General features: G+C 39.6%; 14 non-coding genes across 14 annotated transcripts; all 14 read left to right on the top strand.

The window, feature by feature from the left end:
* The first annotated feature begins 184 nt into the window (after window positions 1–184).
* On the top strand, window positions 185–257 carry TRNAV-CAC (transfer RNA valine (anticodon CAC)). Its single transcript has one exon. It is a non-coding gene; the product is annotated as a tRNA-Val (tRNA).
* A 2147-nt stretch (window positions 258–2404) lies between these two features.
* On the top strand, window positions 2405–2476 carry TRNAP-UGG (transfer RNA proline (anticodon UGG)). Its single transcript has one exon. It is a non-coding gene; the product is annotated as a tRNA-Pro (tRNA).
* A 300-nt stretch (window positions 2477–2776) lies between these two features.
* On the top strand, window positions 2777–2849 carry TRNAV-CAC (transfer RNA valine (anticodon CAC)). The gene has a single exon. It is a non-coding gene; the product is annotated as a tRNA-Val (tRNA).
* Window positions 2850–5032: 2183 nt separating this feature from the next.
* On the top strand, window positions 5033–5104 carry TRNAP-AGG (transfer RNA proline (anticodon AGG)). The gene has a single exon. It is a non-coding gene; the product is annotated as a tRNA-Pro (tRNA).
* Window positions 5105–7058: 1954 nt separating this feature from the next.
* On the top strand, window positions 7059–7130 carry TRNAP-UGG (transfer RNA proline (anticodon UGG)). The gene has a single exon. It is a non-coding gene; the product is annotated as a tRNA-Pro (tRNA).
* A 300-nt stretch (window positions 7131–7430) lies between these two features.
* Window positions 7431–7503, top strand: TRNAV-CAC (transfer RNA valine (anticodon CAC)). Its single transcript has one exon. It is a non-coding gene; the product is annotated as a tRNA-Val (tRNA).
* A 2183-nt stretch (window positions 7504–9686) lies between these two features.
* On the top strand, window positions 9687–9758 carry TRNAP-UGG (transfer RNA proline (anticodon UGG)). The gene has a single exon. It is a non-coding gene; the product is annotated as a tRNA-Pro (tRNA).
* A 300-nt stretch (window positions 9759–10058) lies between these two features.
* Window positions 10059–10131, top strand: TRNAV-CAC (transfer RNA valine (anticodon CAC)). The gene has a single exon. It is a non-coding gene; the product is annotated as a tRNA-Val (tRNA).
* Window positions 10132–12310: 2179 nt separating this feature from the next.
* TRNAP-AGG (transfer RNA proline (anticodon AGG)) lies at window positions 12311–12382 on the top strand. The gene has a single exon. It is a non-coding gene; the product is annotated as a tRNA-Pro (tRNA).
* Window positions 12383–14284: 1902 nt separating this feature from the next.
* TRNAP-UGG (transfer RNA proline (anticodon UGG)) lies at window positions 14285–14356 on the top strand. Its single transcript has one exon. It is a non-coding gene; the product is annotated as a tRNA-Pro (tRNA).
* Window positions 14357–14656: 300 nt separating this feature from the next.
* On the top strand, window positions 14657–14729 carry TRNAV-CAC (transfer RNA valine (anticodon CAC)). Its single transcript has one exon. It is a non-coding gene; the product is annotated as a tRNA-Val (tRNA).
* A 2131-nt stretch (window positions 14730–16860) lies between these two features.
* On the top strand, window positions 16861–16932 carry TRNAP-AGG (transfer RNA proline (anticodon AGG)). Its single transcript has one exon. It is a non-coding gene; the product is annotated as a tRNA-Pro (tRNA).
* A 1946-nt stretch (window positions 16933–18878) lies between these two features.
* Window positions 18879–18950, top strand: TRNAP-UGG (transfer RNA proline (anticodon UGG)). Its single transcript has one exon. It is a non-coding gene; the product is annotated as a tRNA-Pro (tRNA).
* A 300-nt stretch (window positions 18951–19250) lies between these two features.
* Window positions 19251–19323, top strand: TRNAV-CAC (transfer RNA valine (anticodon CAC)). The gene has a single exon. It is a non-coding gene; the product is annotated as a tRNA-Val (tRNA).
* Window positions 19324–20001: the final 678 nt, after the last annotated feature.

The raw sequence follows: 20001 nt of genomic DNA on the forward strand, positions 1-20001 counted from the left end.
TGCCTGAGCAACTAGGAAACATTTCTCTTTAAGCATTTTGCAAAAATGCTGAACTTGCATGGCATATACAAGCGTTCAGCTAGGGCTGTCTGGGAAGGTTGCATGAAAGAAATCTAAAACCAGAGGCCCTTGGAATAGCCTGTTTTGAGAAGTTTCATCACAGAAGAATCAACTGTAGACATCTGTTTCTGTAGTGTAGTGGTTATCACGTTCGCCTCACACGCGAAAGGTCCCCGGTTCGAAACCGGGCAGAAACAGTTGTTATATTGTCTTGGCTGCAATGTTGAGAGGTGCCGTTTTGCCATGAAATTGTCCAGGCCCTGAAGATGGTTTCATGCAGACTCGTTCCAAGAAAGTGAATTCTCCTAAAAACACTAAAGTAATTGGCATGTGGATGTATCTGTTGATTCACAGACCTCGCTTTGAAAAGAGCCCTGCATTCTGTTCATTGCTCACCTAGAACACGCATTAACTTTGGGAATTGTTGGCACCAACAGGCATCTTAGTTTAGTGGAGTGTTTCTGGTGTTTAAGTGCAGAAGCCCTGGGCTCAATTCCTCGGTGACCCTTCTCAAGGTGATGATACAAATGCATCGTCACCTTTACGTTTAATGTCAGAATTGTTTATTTCTATTTGGTGGTGTATGAATGCTTGCAATAGTATGTTGATTTTTTCTAGCCTTGAATGAATAAAAGCAAATCACTCCTCTTTATGTATTTTTCTAATACATTGATATTTGCATCTCCTTTCCTAGCCTGCATTTTTCATTATCTTACAGGCTGTATATAATAAGTATCAATTCAGGGGCCCTTCTTCTACTTAATTCACAACTGTTCTATCCCGGCATTGATAAGCAATCTACATCTGCTTCTGTTGTGTATTGGTTATCATGTTTACCTGACGTGTGAAAGCCCCATGTTTGACAGTGCGCGTTAACAAAGAGACCAATGATTTTTATTAAAAGTTGTCATGTGTTTTTGTTACCTTGCACCGGCCAAAAAGTGCCGGAAATGACTTCATTTGCAGTCACTTGAAAAGTAGGGATTCTCAAATAAATGGTAAGAGGTTGGAACAAATCTAAAGGAATGCATGGCATATCTATATGTATGTGTACGCAGGTATCCATATATAAAGATAGATAGATAGATAGATAGATAGATAGATAGATAGATAGATAGATAGATAGATAGATAGATAGATAGATAGATAGATAGATAGATAGATAGATAGATAGATAGATAGATAGATAGATAGATAGATAGATAGATAGATAGATAGATAGATAGATATTGGGAGAGAGAGAGTGTTACTATAAACTGAGACTTTATTTTCCATCAAGCTGTCTTTCCTTTCCTTCAGGAGCAGAATGTTCTGATCATCAGCGCTCCAGAATCTAGTGCTTGGTTGGCAAGCATCACACATTGTGATGTGTTAGCTAAGAGTTCCATGTCGTTCAGACTCATATATTCCTCTGTAGTTGTACCTTGGTGATTCAACAAAATGTGGCATCATAAGCAGCATTCTACTGCCATAGACTGGGCAGAAAAAACATTTAGAATTTCACTGAAAAAGAAAAAAAGCATACTTAGGCAGAGCTTTCTGGACAGTAAGGACATTAGAGTAAGTGATGAATAAGCACTGCTTTTGTTAATTTACATAGGCAGAACAGAGACTGCTGGGAAAAGCCTGAAATTAAAGGCACAGAAAATGCCTGCTTCTGGATAGAACACTAAGAAGGGTTGAAAGTTTTTTCTCTGACCCTGGCCACTCTTACAAGCAATCCTATGATAGTCAGAAGGACCCACCCTAAAAAGGAAGGGACAGCCATTTGGACCCTTTCCACCTTTTCTATATCTCGCCTGATCGAGCCTGATCGAGCGCTGATTGAGCGGATTAGCACATGTACTTCTCATTTTGGGAAGGTATTGCTTAGCTTGCTACCAGCAGCTCAGTTATGTTATGATGTTAGAGGCTTGCATGGAATGCTTTAGTCCTGCATTAGGCCGTTTTTATTGCTACTTGCATTCAAGGGAAAGATAATTAGCCAGAATCTGTGGCCCAGTTATTCACCTTGGCATTCCGATTTGCACAAAGGGAATAAGCATTTGAGAGAAAATGCAACATGTGTTTCTTATGTTGCTATGAACAGCTTTTTATTCTTTCTCTTTAGGGTCTAGCCAATGCAGAAATAGATAAATAAGTGCTGACTTTCTGTAAGACGTGTCCAATGCTGGGACAAAATAAAAGGGGACACTTATAAATGATAGTGATATCATTTGAGAAAGGGTAAGTTGACACTGAATTTCATGTATATTCACAGACCAAGCATGAAAAAGTCCCCAGCATGATCTTCATTGCGTGCTTAGAGCTGGTATTAGCTTTTCAGAGGTGCGGGCCTTTCGAAGGCTCGTTGGTCTAGGGGTATGATTCTCGCTTTGGGTGCGAGAGGTCCCGGGTTCAAATCCCGGACGAGCCCTTTCATTGGTGCTTTTTTAAAGTAGTATTGCAGTATGCATTTCAAAGCCAATATCAATTTTCTCTTTGCAGTAGTGGATGAATATTTGCTAGAGTCTCATGCTTTTAACCTTGCCCTGCCTGAGCAACTAGGAAACATTTCTCTTTAAGCATTTTGCAAAAATGCTGAACTTGCATGGCATATACAAGCGTTCAGCTAGGGCTGTCTGGGAAGGTTGCATGAAAGAAATCTAAAACCAGAGGCCCTTGGAATAGCCTGTTTTGAGAAGTTTCATCACAGAAGAATCAACTGTAGACATCTGTTTCTGTAGTGTAGTGGTTATCACGTTCGCCTCACACGCGAAAGGTCCCTGGTTCGAAACCGGGCAGAAACAGTTGTTATATTGTCTTGGCTGCAATGTTGAGAGGTGCCGTTTTGCCATGAAATTGTCCAGGCCCTGAAGATGGTTTCATGCAGACTCGTTCCAAGAAAGTGAATTCTCCTAAAAACACTAAAGTAATTGGCATGTGGATGTATCTGTTGATTCACAGACCTCGCTTTGAAAAGAGCCCTGCATTCTGTTCATTGCTCACCTAGAACACGCATTAACTTTGGGAATTGTTGGCACCAACAGGCATCTTAGTTTAGTGGAGTGTTTCTGGTGTTTAAGTGCAGAAGCCCTGGGCTCAATTCCTTGGTGACCCTTCTCAAGGTGATGATACAAATGCATCGTCACCTTTACGTTTAATGTCAGAATTGTTTATTTCTATTTGGTGGTGTATGAATGCTTGCAATAGTATGTTGATTTTTTCTAGCCTTGAATGAATAAAAGCAAATCACTCCTCTTTATGTATTTTTCTAATACATTGATATTTGCATCTCCTTTCCTAGCCTGCATTTTTCATTATCTTACAGGCTGTATATAATAAGTATCAATTCAGGGGCCCTTCTTCTACTTAATTCACAACTGTTCTATCCCGGCATTGATAAGCAATCTACATCTGCTTCTGTTGTGTATTGGTTATCATGTTTACCTGACGTGTGAAAGCCCCATGTTTGACAGTGCGCGTTAACAAAGAGACCAATGATTTTTATTAAAAGTTGTCATGTGTTTTTGTTACCTTGCACCGGCCAAAAAGTGCCGGAAATGACTTCATTTGCAGTCACTTGAAAAGTAGGGATTCTCAAATAAATGGTAAGAGGTTGGAACAAATCTAAAGGAATGCATGGCATATCTATATGTATGTGTACGCAGGTATCCATATATAAAGATAGATAGATAGATAGATAGATAGATAGATAGATAGATAGATAGATAGATAGATAGATAGATAGATAGATAGATAGATAGATAGATAGATAGATAGATAGATAGATAGATAGATAGATAGATAGATAGATAGATAGATAGATAGATAGATAGATAGATAGATAGATAGATAGATAGATAGATAGATAGATATTGGGAGAGAGAGAGTGTTACTATAAACTGAGACTTTATTTTCCATCAAGCTGTCTTTCCTTTCCTTCAGGAGCAGAATGTTCTGATCATCAGCGCTCCAGAATCTAGTGCTTGGTTGGCAAGCATCACACATTGTGATGTGTTAGCTAAGAGTTCCATGTCGTTCAGACTCATATATTCCTCTGTAGTTGTACCTTGGTGATTCAACAAAATGTGGCATCATAAGCAGCATTCTACTGCCATAGACTGGGCAGAAAAAACATTTAGAATTTCACTGAAAAAGAAAAAAAGCATACTTAGGCAGAGCTTTCTGGACAGTAAGGACATTAGAGTAAGTGATGAATAAGCACTGCTTTTGTTAATTTACATAGGCAGAACAGAGACTGCTGGGAAAAGCCTGAAATTAAAGGCACAGAAAATGCCTGCTTCTGGATAGAACACTAAGAAGGGTTGAAAGTTTTTTCTCTGACCCTGGCCACTCTTACAAGCAATCCTATGATAGTCAGAAGGACCCACCCTAAAAAGGAAGGGACAGCCATTTGGACCCTTTCCACCTTTTCTATATCTCGCCTGATCGAGCCTGATCGAGCGCTGATTGAGCGGATTAGCACATGTACTTCTCATTTTGGGAAGGTATTGCTTAGCTTGCTACCAGCAGCTCAGTTATGTTATGATGTTAGAGGCTTGCAAGGAATGCTTTAGTCCTGCATTAGGCCGTTTTTATTGCTACTTGCATTCAAGGGAAAGATAATTAGCCAGAATCTGTGGCCCAGTTATTCACCTTGGCATTCCGATTTGCACAAAGGGAATAAGCATTTGAGAGAAAATGCAACATGTGTTTCTTATGTTGCTATGAACAGCTTTTTATTCTTTCTCTTTAGGGTCTAGCCAATGCAGAAATAGATAAATAAGTGCTGACTTTCTGTAAGACGTGTCCAATGCTGGGACAAAATAAAAGGGGACACTTATAAATGATAGTGATATCATTTGAGAAAGGGTAAGTTGACACTGAATTTCATGTATATTCACAGACCAAGCATGAAAAAGTCCCCAGCATGATCTTCATTGCGTGCTTAGAGCTGGTATTAGCTTTTCAGAGGTGCGGGCCTTTCGAAGGCTCGTTGGTCTAGGGGTATGATTCTCGCTTAGGGTGCGAGAGGTCCCGGGTTCAAATCCCGGACGAGCCCTTTCATTGGTACTTTTTTAAAGTAGTATTGCAGTATGCATTTCAAAGCCAATATCAATTTTCTCTTTGCAGTAGTGGATGAATATTTGCTAGAGTCTCATGCTTTTAACCTTGCCCTGCCTGAGCAACTAGGAAACATTTCTCTTTAAGCATTTTGCAAAAATGCTGAACTTGCATGGCATATACAAGCGTTCAGCTAGGGCTGTCTGGGAAGGTTGCATGAAAGAAATCTAAAATACATTGATATTTGCATCTCCTTTCCTAGCCTGCATTTTTCATTATCTTACAGGCTGTATATAATAAGTATCAATTCAGGGGCCCTTCTTCTACTCAATTCACAACTGTTCTATCCCGGCATTGATAAGCAATCTACATCTGCTTCTGTTGTGTATTGGTTATCATGTTTACCTGACGTGTGAAAGCCCCATGTTTGACAGTGCGCGTTAACAAAGAGACCAATGATTTTTATTAAAAGTTGTCATGTGTTTTTGTTACCTTGCACCGGCCAAAAAGTGCCGGAAATGACTTCATTTGCAGTCACTTGAAAAGTAGGGATTCTCAAATAAATGGTAAGAGGTTGGAACAAATCTAAAGGAATGCATGGCATATCTATATGTATGTGTACGCAGGTATCCATATATAAAGATAGATAGATAGATAGATAGATAGATAGATAGATAGATAGATAGATAGATAGATAGATAGATAGATAGATAGATAGATAGATAGATAGATAGATAGATAGATAGATAGATAGATAGATAGATAGATAGATAGATAGATAGATAGATAGATAGATAGATAGATAGATAGATAGATAGATAGATAGATAGATAGATATTGGGAGAGAGAGAGCGTTACTATAAACTGAGACTTTATTTTCCATCAAGCTGTCTTTCCTTTCCTTCAGGAGCAGAATGTTCTGATCATCAGCGCTCCAGAATCTAGTGCTTGGTTGGCAAGCATCACACATTGTGATGTGTTAGCTAAGAGTTCCATGTCGTTCAGACTCATATATTCCTCTGTAGTTGTACCTTGGTGATTCAACAAAATGTGGCATCATGAGCAGCATTCTACTGCCATAGACTGGGCAGAAAAAACATTTAGAATTTCACTGAAAAAGAAAAAAAGCATACTTAGGCAGAGCTTTCTGGACAGTAAGGACATTAGAGTAAGTGATGAATAAGCACTGCTTTTGTTAATTTACATAGGCAGAACAGAGACTGCTGGGAAAAGCCTGAAATTAAAGGCACAGAAAATGCCTGCTTCTGGATAGAACACTAAGAAGGGTTGAAAGTTTTTTCTCTGACCCTGGCCACTCTTACAAGCAATCCTATGATAGTCAGAAGGACCCACCCTAAAAAGGAAGGGACAGCCATTTGGACCCTTTCCACCTTTTCTATATCTCGCCTGATCTCGCCTGATCGAGCGCTGATTGAGCGGATTAGCACATGTACTTCTCATTTTGGGAAGGTATTGCTTAGCTTGCTACCAGCAGCTCAGTTATGTTATGATGTTAGAGGCTTGCATGGAATGCTTTAGTCCTGCATTAGGCCGTTTTTATTGCTACTTGCATTCAAGGGAAAGATAATTAGCCAGAATCTGTGGCCCAGTTATTCACCTTGGCATTCCGATTTGCACAAAGGGAATAAGCATTTGAGAGAAAATGCAACATGTGTTTCTTATGTTGCTATGAACAGCTTTTTATTCTTTCTCTTTAGGGTCTAGCCAATGCAGAAATAGATAAATAAGTGCTGACTTTCTGTAAGACGTGTCCAATGCTGGGACAAAATAAAAGGGGACACTTATAAATGATAGTGATATCATTTGAGAAAGGGTAAGTTGACACTGAATTTCATGTATATTCACAGACCAAGCATGAAAAAGTCCCCAGCATGATCTTCATTGCGTGCTTAGAGCTGGTATTAGCTTTTCAGAGGTGCGGGCCTTTCGAAGGCTCGTTGGTCTAGGGGTATGATTCTCGCTTTGGGTGCGAGAGGTCCCGGGTTCAAATCCCGGACGAGCCCTTTCATTGGTGCTTTTTTAAAGTAGTATTGCAGTATGCATTTCAAAGCCAATATCAATTTTCTCTTTGCAGTAGTGGATGAATATTTGCTAGAGTCTCATGCTTTTAACCTTGCCCTGCCTGAGCAACTAGGAAACATTTCTCTTTAAGCATTTTGCAAAAATGCTGAACTTGCATGGCATATACAAGCGTTCAGCTAGGGCTGTCTGGGAAGGTTGCATGAAAGAAATCTAAAACCAGAGGCCCTTGGAATAGCCTGTTTTGAGAAGTTTCATCACAGAAGAATCAACTGTAGACATCTGTTTCTGTAGTGTAGTGGTTATCACGTTCGCCTCACACGCGAAAGGTCCCCGGTTCGAAACCGGGCAGAAACAGTTGTTATATTGTCTTGGCTGCAATGTTGAGAGGTGCCGTTTTGCCATGAAATTGTCCAGGCCCTGAAGATGGTTTCATGCAGACTCGTTCCAAGAAAGTGAATTCTCCTAAAAACACTAAAGTAATTGGCATGTGGATGTATCTGTTGATTCACAGACCTCGCTTTGAAAAGAGCCCTGCATTCTGTTCATTGCTCACCTAGAACACGCATTAACTTTGGGAATTGTTGGCACCAACAGGCATCTTAGTTTAGTGGAGTGTTTCTGGTGTTTAAGTGCAGAAGCCCTGGGCTCAATTCCTCGGTGACCCTTCTCAAGGTGATGATACAAATGCATCGTCACCTTTACGTTTAATGTCAGAATTGTTTATTTCTATTTGGTGGTGTATGAATGCTTGCAATAGTATGTTGATTTTTTCTAGCCTTGAATGAATAAAAGCAAATCACTCCTCTTTATGTATTTTTCTAATACATTGATATTTGCATCTCCTTTCCTAGCCTGCATTTTTCATTATCTTACAGGCTGTATATAATAAGTATCAATTCAGGGGCCCTTCTTCTACTTAATTCACAACTGTTCTATCCCGGCATTGATAAGCAATCTACATCTGCTTCTGTTGTGTATTGGTTATCATGTTTACCTGACGTGTGAAAGCCCCATGTTTGACAGTGCGCGTTAACAAAGAGACCAATGATTTTTATTAAAAGTTGTCATGTGTTTTTGTTACCTTGCACCGGCCAAAAAGTGCCGGAAATGACTTCATTTGCAGTCACTTGAAAAGTAGGGATTCTCAAATAAATGGTAAGAGGTTGGAACAAATCTAAAGGAATGCATGGCATATCTATATGTATGTGTACGCAGGTATCCATATATAAAGATAGATAGATAGATAGATAGATAGATAGATAGATAGATAGATAGATAGATAGATAGATAGATAGATAGATAGATAGATAGATAGATAGATAGATAGATAGATAGATAGATAGATAGATAGATAGATAGATAGATAGATAGATAGATAGATAGATAGATAGATAGATAGATAGATAGATAGATAGATAGATATTGGGAGAGAGAGAGTGTTACTATAAACTGAGACTTTATTTTCCATCAAGCTGTCTTTCCTTTCCTTCAGGAGCAGAATGTTCTGATCATCAGCGCTCCAGAATCTAGTGCTTGGTTGGCAAGCATCACACATTGTGATGTGTTAGCTAAGAGTTCCATGTCGTTCAGACTCATATATTCCTCTGTAGTTGTACCTTGGTGATTCAACAAAATGTGGCATCATAAGCAGCATTCTACTGCCATAGACTGGGCAGAAAAAACATTTAGAATTTCACTGAAAAAGAAAAAAAGCATACTTAGGCAGAGCTTTCTGGACAGTAAGGACATTAGAGTAAGTGATGAATAAGCACTGCTTTTGTTAATTTACATAGGCAGAACAGAGACTGCTGGGAAAAGCCTGAAATTAAAGGCACAGAAAATGCCTGCTTCTGGATAGAACACTAAGAAGGGTTGAAAGTTTTTTCTCTGACCCTGGCCACTCTTACAAGCAATCCTATGATAGTCAGAAGGACCCACCCTAAAAAGGAAGGGACAGCCATTTGGACCCTTTCCACCTTTTCTATATCTCGCCTGATCGAGCCTGATCGAGCGCTGATTGAGCGGATTAGCACATGTACTTCTCATTTTGGGAAGGTATTGCTTAGCTTGCTACCAGCAGCTCAGTTATGTTATGATGTTAGAGGCTTGCATGGAATGCTTTAGTCCTGCATTAGGCCGTTTTTATTGCTACTTGCATTCAAGGGAAAGATAATTAGCCAGAATCTGTGGCCCAGTTATTCACCTTGGCATTCCGATTTGCACAAAGGGAATAAGCATTTGAGAGAAAATGCAACATGTGTTTCTTATGTTGCTATGAACAGCTTTTTATTCTTTCTCTTTAGGGTCTAGCCAATGCAGAAATAGATAAATAAGTGCTGACTTTCTGTAAGACGTGTCCAATGCTGGGACAAAATAAAAGGGGACACTTATAAATGATAGTGATATCATTTGAGAAAGGGTAAGTTGACACTGAATTTCATGTATATTCACAGACCAAGCATGAAAAAGTCCCCAGCATGATCTTCATTGCGTGCTTAGAGCTGGTATTAGCTTTTCAGAGGTGCGGGCCTTTCGAAGGCTCGTTGGTCTAGGGGTATGATTCTCGCTTTGGGTGCGAGAGGTCCCGGGTTCAAATCCCGGACGAGCCCTTTCATTGGTGCTTTTTTAAAGTAGTATTGCAGTATGCATTTCAAAGCCAATATCAATTTTCTCTTTGCAGTAGTGGATGAATATTTGCTAGAGTCTCATGCTTTTAACCTTGCCCTGCCTGAGCAACTAGGAAACATTTCTCTTTAAGCATTTTGCAAAAATGCTGAACTTGCATGGCATATACAAGCGTTCAGCTAGGGCTGTCTGGGAAGGTTGCATGAAAGAAATCTAAAACCAGAGGCCCTTGGAATAGCCTGTTTTGAGAAGTTTCATCACAGAAGAATCAACTGTAGACATCTGTTTCTGTAGTGTAGTGGTTATCACGTTCGCCTCACACGCGAAAGGTCCCCGGTTCGAAACCGGGCAGAAACAGTTGTTATATTGTCTTGGCTGCAATGTTGAGAGGTGCCGTTTTGCCATGAAATTGTCCAGGCCCTGAAGATGGTTTCATGCAGACTCGTTCCAAGAAAGTGAATTCTCCTAAAAACACTAAAGTAATTGGCATGTGGATGTATCTGTTGATTCACAGACCTCGCTTTGAAAAGAGCCCTGCATTCTGTTCATTGCTCACCTAGAACACGCATTAACTTTGGGAATTGTTGGCACCAACAGGCATCTTAGTTTAGTGGAGTGTTTCTGGTGTTTAAGTGCAGAAGCCCTGGGCTCAATTCCTTGGTGACCCTTCTCAAGGTGATGATACAAATGCATCGTCACCTTTACGTTTAATGTCAGAATTGTTTATTTCTATTTGGTGGTGTATGAATGCTTGCAATAGTATGTTGATTTTTTCTAGCCTTGAATGAATAAAAGCAAATCACTCCTCTTTATGTATTTTTCTAATACATTGATATTTGCATCTCCTTTCCTAGCCTGCATTTTTCATTATCTTACAGGCTGTATATAATAAGTATCAATTCAGGGGCCCTTCTTCTACTTAATTCACAACTGTTCTATCCCGGCATTGATAATCAATCTACATCTGCTTCTGTTGTGTATTGGTTATCATGTTTACCTGACGTGTGAAAGCCCCATGTTTGACAGTGCGCGTTAACAAAGAGACCAATGATTTTTATTAAAAGTTGTCATGTGTTTTTGTTACCTTGCACCGGCCAAAAAGTGCCGGAAATGACTTCATTTGCAGTCACTTGAAAAGTAGGGATTCTCAAATAAATGGTAAGAGGTTGGAACAAATCTAAAGGAATGCATGGCATATCTATATGTATGTGTACGCAGGTATCCATATATAAAGATAGATAGATAGATAGATAGATAGATAGATAGATAGATAGATAGATAGATAGATAGATAGATAGATAGATAGATAGATAGATAGATAGATAGATAGATAGATAGATAGATAGATAGATAGATAGATAGATAGATAGATAGATAGATAGATAGATAGATAGATAGATAGATAGATAGATAGATAGATATTGGGAGAGAGAGAGTGTTACTATAAACTGAGACTTTATTTTCCATCAAGCTGTCTTTCCTTTCCTTCAGGAGCAGAATGTTCTGATCATCAGCGCTCCAGAATCTAGTGCTTGGTTGGCAAGCATCACACGTTGTGATGTGTTAGCTAAGAGTTCCATGTCGTTCAGACTCATATATTCCTCTGTAGTTGTACCTTGGTGATTCAACAAAATGTGGCATCATAAGCAGCATTCTACTGCCATAGACTGGGCAGAAAAAACATTTAGAATTTCACTGAAAAAGAAAAAAAGCATACTTAGGCAGAGCTTTCTGGACAGTAAGGACATTAGAGTAAGTGATGAATAAGCACTGCTTTTGTTAATTTACATAGGCAGAACAGAGACTGCTGGGAAAAGCCTGAAATTAAAGGCACAGAAAATGCCTGCTTCTGGATAGAACACTAAGAAGGGTTGAAAGTTTTTTCTCTGACCCTGGCCACTCTTACAAGCAATCCTATGATAGTCAGAAGGACCCACCCTAAAAAGGAAGGGACAGCCATTTGGACCCTTTCCACCTTTTCTATATCTCGCCTGATCGAGCCTGATCGAGCGCTGATTGAGCGGATTAGCACATGTACTTCTCATTTTGGGAAGGTATTGCTTAGCTTGCTACCAGCAGCTCAGTTATGTTATGATGTTAGAGGCTTGCAAGGAATGCTTTAGTCCTGCATTAGGCCGTTTTTATTGCTACTTGCATTCAAGGGAAAGATAATTAGCCAGAATCTGTGGCCCAGTTATTCACCTTGGCATTCCGATTTGCACAAAGGGAATAAGCATTTGAGAGAAAATGCAACATGTGTTTCTTATGTTGCTATGAACAGCTTTTTATTCTTTCTCTTTAGGGTCTAGCCAATGCAGAAATAGATAAATAAGTGCTGACTTTCTGTAAGACGTGTCCAATGCTGGGACAAAATAAAAGGGGACACTTATAAATGATAGTGATATCATTTGAGAAAGGGTAAGTTGACACTGAATTTCATGTATATTCACAGACCAAGCATGAAAAAGTCCCCAGCATGATCTTCATTGCGTGCTTAGAGCTGGTATTAGCTTTTCAGAGGTGCGGGCCTTTCGAAGGCTCGTTGGTCTAGGGGTATGATTCTCGCTTAGGGTGCGAGAGGTCCCGGGTTCAAATCCCGGACGAGCCCTTTCATTGGTACTTTTTTAAAGTAGTATTGCAGTATGCATTTCAAAGCCAATATCAATTTTCTCTTTGCAGTAGTGGATGAATATTTGCTAGAGTCTCATGCTTTTAACCTTGCCCTGCCTGAGCAACTAGGAAACATTTCTCTTTAAGCATTTTGCAAAAATGCTGAACTTGCATGGCATATACAAGCGTTCAGCTAGGGCTGTCTGGGAAGGTTGCATGAAAGAAATCTAAAATACATTGATATTTGCATCTCCTTTCCTAGCCTGCATTTTTCATTATCTTACAGGCTGTATATAATAAGTATCAATTCAGGGGCCCTTCTTCTACTCAATTCACAACTGTTCTATCCCGGCATTGATAAGCAATCTACATCTGCTTCTGTTGTGTATTGGTTATCATGTTTACCTGACGTGTGAAAGCCCCATGTTTGACAGTGCGCGTTAACAAAGAGACCAATGATTTTTATTAAAAGTTGTCATGTGTTTTTGTTACCTTGCACCGGCCAAAAAGTGCCGGAAATGACTTCATTTGCAGTCACTTGAAAAGTAGGGATTCTCAAATAAATGGTAAGAGGTTGGAACAAATCTAAAGGAATGCATGGCATATCTATATGTATGTGTACGCAGGTATCCATATATAAAGATAGATAGATAGATAGATAGATAGATAGATAGATAGATAGATAGATAGATAGATAGATAGATAGATAGATAGATAGATAGATAGATAGATAGATAGATAGATAGATAGATAGATAGATAGATAGATAGATAGATAGATAGATATTGGGAGAGAGAGAGCGTTACTATAAACTGAGACTTTATTTTCCATCAAGCTGTCTTTCCTTTCCTTCAGGAGCAGAATGTTCTGATCATCAGCGCTCCAGAATCTAGTGCTTGGTTGGCAAGCATCACACATTGTGATGTGTTAGCTAAGAGTTCCATGTCGTTCAGACTCATATATTCCTCTGTAGTTGTACCTTGGTGATTCAACAAAATGTGGCATCATAAGCAGCATTCTACTGCCATAGACTGGGCAGAAAAAACATTTAGAATTTCACTGAAAAAGAAAAAAAGCATACTTAGGCTGAGCTTTCTGGGCAGTAAGGACATTAGAGTAAGTGATGAATAAGCACTGCTTTTGTTAATTTACATAGGCAGAACAGAGACTGCTGGGAAAAGCCTGAAATTAAAGGCACAGAAAATGCCTGCTTCTGGATAGAACACTAAGAAGGGTTGAAAGTTTTTTCTCTGACCCTGGCCACTCTTACAAGCAATCCTATGATAGTCAGAAGGACCCACCCTAAAAAGGAAGGGACAGCCATTTGGACCCTTTCCACCTTTTCTATATCTCGCCTGATCGAGCCTGATCGAGCGCTGATTGAGCGGATTAGCACATGTACTTCTCATTTTGGGAAGGTATTGCTTAGCTTGCTACCAGCAGCTCAGTTATGTTATGATGTTAGAGGCTTGCATGGAATGCTTTAGTCCTGCATTAGGCCGTTTTTATTGCTACTTGCATTCAAGGGAAAGATAATTAGCCAGAATCTGTGGCCCAGTTATTCACCTTGGCATTCCGATTTGCACAAAGGGAATAAGCATTTGAGAGAAAATGCAACATGTGTTTCTTATGTTGCTATGAACAGCTTTTTATTCTTTCTCTTTAGGGTCTAGCCAATGCAGAAATAGATAAATAAGTGCTGACTTTCTGTAAGACGTGTCCAATGCTGGGACAAAATAAAAGGGGACACTTATAAATGATAGTGATATCATTTGAGAAAGGGTAAGTTGACACTGAATTTCATGTATATTCACAGACCAAGCATGAAAAAGTCCCCAGCATGATCTTCATTGCGTGCTTAGAGCTGGTATTAGCTTTTCAGAGGTGCGGGCCTTTCGAAGGCTCGTTGGTCTAGGGGTATGATTCTCGCTTTGGGTGCGAGAGGTCCCGGGTTCAAATCCCGGACGAGCCCTTTCATTGGTGCTTTTTTAAAGTAGTATTGCAGTATGCATTTCAAAGCCAATATCAATTTTCTCTTTGCAGTAGTGGATGAATATTTGCTAGAGTCTCATGCTTTTAACCTTGCCCTGCCTGAGCAACTAGGAAACATTTCTCTTTAAGCATTTTGCAAAAATGCTGAACTTGCATGGCATATACAAGCGTTCAGCTAGGGCTGTCTGGGAAGGTTGCATGAAAGAAATCTAAAACCAGAGGCCCTTGGAATAGCCTGTTTTGAGAAGTTTCATCACAGAAGAATCAACTGTAGACATCTGTTTCTGTAGTGTAGTGGTTATCACGTTCGCCTCACACGCGAAAGGTCCCCGGTTCGAAACCGGGCAGAAACAGTTGTTATATTGTCTTGGCTGCAATGTTGAGAGGTGCCGTTTTGCCATGAAATTGTCCAGGCCCTGAAGATGGTTTCATGCAGACTCGTTCCAAGAAAGTGAATTCTCCTAAAAACACTAAAGTAATTGGCATGTGGATGTATCTGTTGATTCACAGACCTCGCTTTGAAAAGAGCCCTGCATTCTGTTCATTGCTCACCTAGAACACGCATTAACTTTGGGAATTGTTGGCACCAACAGGCATCTTAGTTTAGTGGAGTGTTTCTGGTGTTTAAGTGCAGAAGCCCTGGGCTCAATTCCTCGGTGACCCTTCTCAAGGTGATGATACAAATGCATCGTCACCTTTACGTTTAATGTCAGAATTGTTTATTTCTATTTGGTGGTGTATGAATGCTTGCAATAGTATGTTGATTTTTTCTAGCCTTGAATGAATAAAAGCAAATCACTCCTCTTTATGTATTTTTCTAATACATTGATATTTGCATCTCCTTTCCTAGCCTGCATTTTTCATTATCTTACAGGCTGTATATAATAAGTATCAATTCAGGGGCCCTTCTTCTACTCAATTCACAACTGTTCTATCCCGGCATTGATAAGCAATCTACATCTGCTTCTGTTGTGTATTGGTTATCATGTTTACCTGACGTGTGAAAGCCCCATGTTTGACAGTGCGCGTTAACAAAGAGACCAATGATTTTTATTAAAAGTTGTCATGTGTTTTTGTTACCTTGCACCGGCCAAAAAGTGCCGGAAATGACTTCATTTGCAGTCACTTGAAAAGTAGGGATTCTCAAATAAATGGTAAGAGGTTGGAACAAATCTAAAGGAATGCATGGCATATCTATATGTATGTGTACGCAGGTATCCATATATAAAGATAGATAGATAGATAGATAGATAGATAGATAGATAGATAGATAGATAGATAGATAGATAGATAGATAGATAGATAGATAGATAGATAGATAGATAGATAGATAGATAGATAAATAGATAGATAGATAGATAGATAGATATTGGGAGAGAGAGAGCGTTACTATAAACTGAGACTTTATTTTCCATCAAGCTGTCTTTCCTTTCCTTCAGGAGCAGAATGTTCTGATCATCAGCGCTCCAGAATCTAGTGCTTGGTTGGCAAGCATCACACATTGTGATGTGTTAGCTAAGAGTTCCATGTCGTTCAGACTCATATATTCCTCTGTAGTTGTACCTTGGTGATTCAACAAAATGTGGCATCATAAGCAGCATTCTACTGCCATAGACTGGGCAGAAAAAACATTTAGAATTTCACTGAAAAAGAAAAAAAGCATACTTAGGCAGAGCTTTCTGGACAGTAAGGACATTAGAGTAAGTGATGAATAAGCACTGCTTTTGTTAATTTACATAGGCAGAACAGAGACTGCTGGGAAAAGCCTGAAATTAAAGGCACAGAAAATGCCTGCTTCTGGATAGAACACTAAGAAGGGTTGAAAGTTTTTTCTCTGACCCTGGCCACTCTTACAAGCAATCCTATGATAGTCAGAAGGACCCACCCTAAAAAGGAAGGGACAGCCATTTGGACCCTTTCCACCTTTTCTATATCTCGCCTGATCGAGCCTGATCGAGCGCTGATTGAGCGGATTAGCACATGTACTTCTCATTTTGGGAAGGTATTGCTTAGCTTGCTACCAGCAGCTCAGTTATGTTATGATGTTAGAGGCTTGCAAGGAATGCTTTAGTCCTGCATTAGGCCGTTTTTATTGCTACTTGCATTCAAGGGAAAGATAATTAGCCAGAATCTGTGGCCCAGTTATTCACCTTGGCATTCCGATTTGCACAAAGGGAATAAGCATTTGAGAGAAAATGCAACATGTGTTTCTTATGTTGCTATGAACAGCTTTTTATTCTTTCTCTTTAGGGTCTAGCCAATGCAGAAATAGATAAATAAGTGCTGACTTTCTGTAAGACGTGTCCAATGCTGGGACAAAATAAAAGGGGACACTTATAAATGATAGTGATATCATTTGAGAAAGGGTAAGTTGACACTGAATTTCATGTATATTCACAGACCAAGCATGAAAAAGTCCCCAGCATGATCTTCATTGCGTGCTTAGAGCTGGTATTAGCTTTTCAGAGGTGCGGGCCTTTCGAAGGCTCGTTGGTCTAGGGGTATGATTCTCGCTTAGGGTGCGAGAGGTCCCGGGTTCAAATCCCGGACGAGCCCTTTCATTGGTACTTTTTTAAAGTAGTATTGCAGTATGCATTTCAAAGCCAATATCAATTTTCTCTTTGCAGTAGTGGATGAATATTTGCTAGAGTCTCATGCTTTTAACCTTGCCCTGCCTGAGCAACTAGGAAACATTTCTCTTTAAGCATTTTGCAAAAATGCTGAACTTGCATGGCATATACAAGCGTTCAGCTAGGGCTGTCTGGGAAGGTTGCATGAAAGAAATCTAAAATACATTGATATTTGCATCTCCTTTCCTAGCCTGCATTTTTCATTATCTTACAGGCTGTATATAATAAGTATCAATTCAGGGGCCCTTCTTCTACTCAATTCACAACTGTTCTATCCCGGCATTGATAAGCAATCTACATCTGCTTCTGTTGTGTATTGGTTATCATGTTTACCTGACGTGTGAAAGCCCCATGTTTGACAGTGCGCGTTAACAAAGAGACCAATGATTTTTATTAAAAGTTGTCATGTGTTTTTGTTACCTTGCACCGGCCAAAAAGTGCCGGAAATGACTTCATTTGCAGTCACTTGAAAAGTAGGGATTCTCAAATAAATGGTAAGAGGTTGGAACAAATCTAAAGGAATGCATGGCATATCTATATGTATGTGTACGCAGGTATCCATATATAAAGATAGATAGATAGATAGATAGATAGATAGATAGATAGATAGATAGATAGATAGATAGATAGATAGATAGATAGATAGATAGATAGATAGATAGATAGATAGATAGATAGATAGATAGATAGATAGATAGATAGATAGATAGATAGATAGATAGATAGATAGATAGATAGATAGATAGATAGATAGATATTGGGAGAGAGAGAGCGTTACTATAAACTGAGACTTTATTTTCCATCAAGCTGTCTTTCCTTTCCTTCAGGAGCAGAATGTTCTGATCATCAGCGCTCCAGAATCTAGTGCTTGGTTGGCAAGCATCACACATTGTGATGTGTTAGCTAAGAGTTCCATGTCGTTCAGACTCATATATTCCTCTGTAGTTGTACCTTGGTGATTCAACAAAATGTGGCATCATGAGCAGCATTCTACTGCCATAGACTGGGCAGAAAAAACATTTAGAATTTCACTGAAAAAGAAAAAAAGCATACTTAGGCAGAGCTTTCTGGACAGTAAGGACATTAGAGTAAGTGATGAATAAGCACTGCTTTTGTTAATTTACATAGGCAGAACAGAGACTGCTGGGAAAAGCCTGAAATTAAAGGCACAGAAAATGCCTGCTTCTGGATAGAACACTAAGAAGGGTTGAAAGTTTTTTCTCTGACCCTGGCCACTCTTACAAGCAATCCTATGATAGTCAGAAGGACCCACCCTAAAAAGGAAGGGACAGCCATTTGGACCCTTTCCACCTTTTCTATATCTCGCCTGATCTCGCCTGATCGAGCGCTGATTGAGCGGATTAGCACATGTACTTCTCATTTTGGGAAGGTATTGCTTAGCTTGCTACCAGCAGCTCAGTTATGTTATGATGTTAGAGGCTTGCATGGAATGCTTTAGTCCTGCATTAGGCCGTTTTTATTGCTACTTGCATTCAAGGGAAAGATAATTAGCCAGAATCTGTGGCCCAGTTATTCACCTTGGCATTCCGATTTGCACAAAGGGAATAAGCATTTGAGAGAAAATGCAACATGTGTTTCTTATGTTGCTATGAACAGCTTTTTATTCTTTCTCTTTAGGGTCTAGCCAATGCAGAAATAGATAAATAAGTGCTGACTTTCTGTAAGACGTGTCCAATGCTGGGACAAAATAAAAGGGGACACTTATAAATGATAGTGATATCATTTGAGAAAGGGTAAGTTGACACTGAATTTCATGTATATTCACAGACCAAGCATGAAAAAGTCCCCAGCATGATCTTCATTGCGTGCTTAGAGCTGGTATTAGCTTTTCAGAGGTGCGGGCCTTTCGAAGGCTCGTTGGTCTAGGGGTATGATTCTCGCTTTGGGTGCGAGAGGTCCCGGGTTCAAATCCCGGACGAGCCCTTTCATTGGTGCTTTTTTAAAGTAGTATTGCAGTATGCATTTCAAAGCCAATATCAATTTTCTCTTTGCAGTAGTGGATGAATATTTGCTAGAGTCTCATGCTTTTAACCTTGCCCTGCCTGAGCAACTAGGAAACATTTCTCTTTAAGCATTTTGCAAAAATGCTGAACTTGCATGGCATATACAAGCGTTCAGCTAGGGCTGTCTGGGAAGGTTGCATGAAAGAAATCTAAAACCAGAGGCCCTTGGAATAGCCTGTTTTGAGAAGTTTCATCACAGAAGAATCAACTGTAGACATCTGTTTCTGTAGTGTAGTGGTTATCACGTTCGCCTCACACGCGAAAGGTCCCCGGTTCGAAACCGGGCAGAAACAGTTGTTATATTGTCTTGGCTGCAATGTTGAGAGGTGCCGTTTTGCCATGAAATTGTCCAGGCCCTGAAGATGGTTTCATGCAGACTCGTTCCAAGAAAGTGAATTCTCCTAAAAACACTAAAGTAATTGGCATGTGGATGTATCTGTTGATTCACAGACCTCGCTTTGAAAAGAGCCCTGCATTCTGTTCATTGCTCACCTAGAACACGCATTAACTTTGGGAATTGTTGGCACCAACAGGCATCTTAGTTTAGTGGAGTGTTTCTGGTGTTTAAGTGCAGAAGCCCTGGGCTCAATTCCTCGGTGACCCTTCTCAAGGTGATGATACAAATGCATCGTCACCTTTACGTTTAATGTCAGAATTGTTTATTTCTATTTGGTGGTGTATGAATGCTTGCAATAGTATGTTGATTTTTTCTAGCCTTGAATGAATAAAAGCAAATCACTCCTCTTTATGTATTTTTCTAATACATTGATATTTGCATCTCCTTTCCTAGCCTGCATTTTTCATTATCTTACAGGCTGTATATAATAAGTATCAATTCAGGGGCCCTTCTTCTACTTAATTCACAACTGTTCTATCCCGGCATTGATAAGCAATCTACATCTGCTTCTGTTGTGTATTGGTTATCATGTTTACCTGACGTGTGAAAGCCCCATGTTTGACAGTGCGCGTTA

Source organism: Lissotriton vulgaris, unplaced genomic scaffold (assembly GCF_964263255.1).
Source record: "Lissotriton vulgaris unplaced genomic scaffold, aLisVul1.2 SCAFFOLD_595, whole genome shotgun sequence".
NCBI classification, from domain to species: domain Eukaryota; kingdom Metazoa; phylum Chordata; class Amphibia; order Caudata; family Salamandridae; genus Lissotriton; species Lissotriton vulgaris.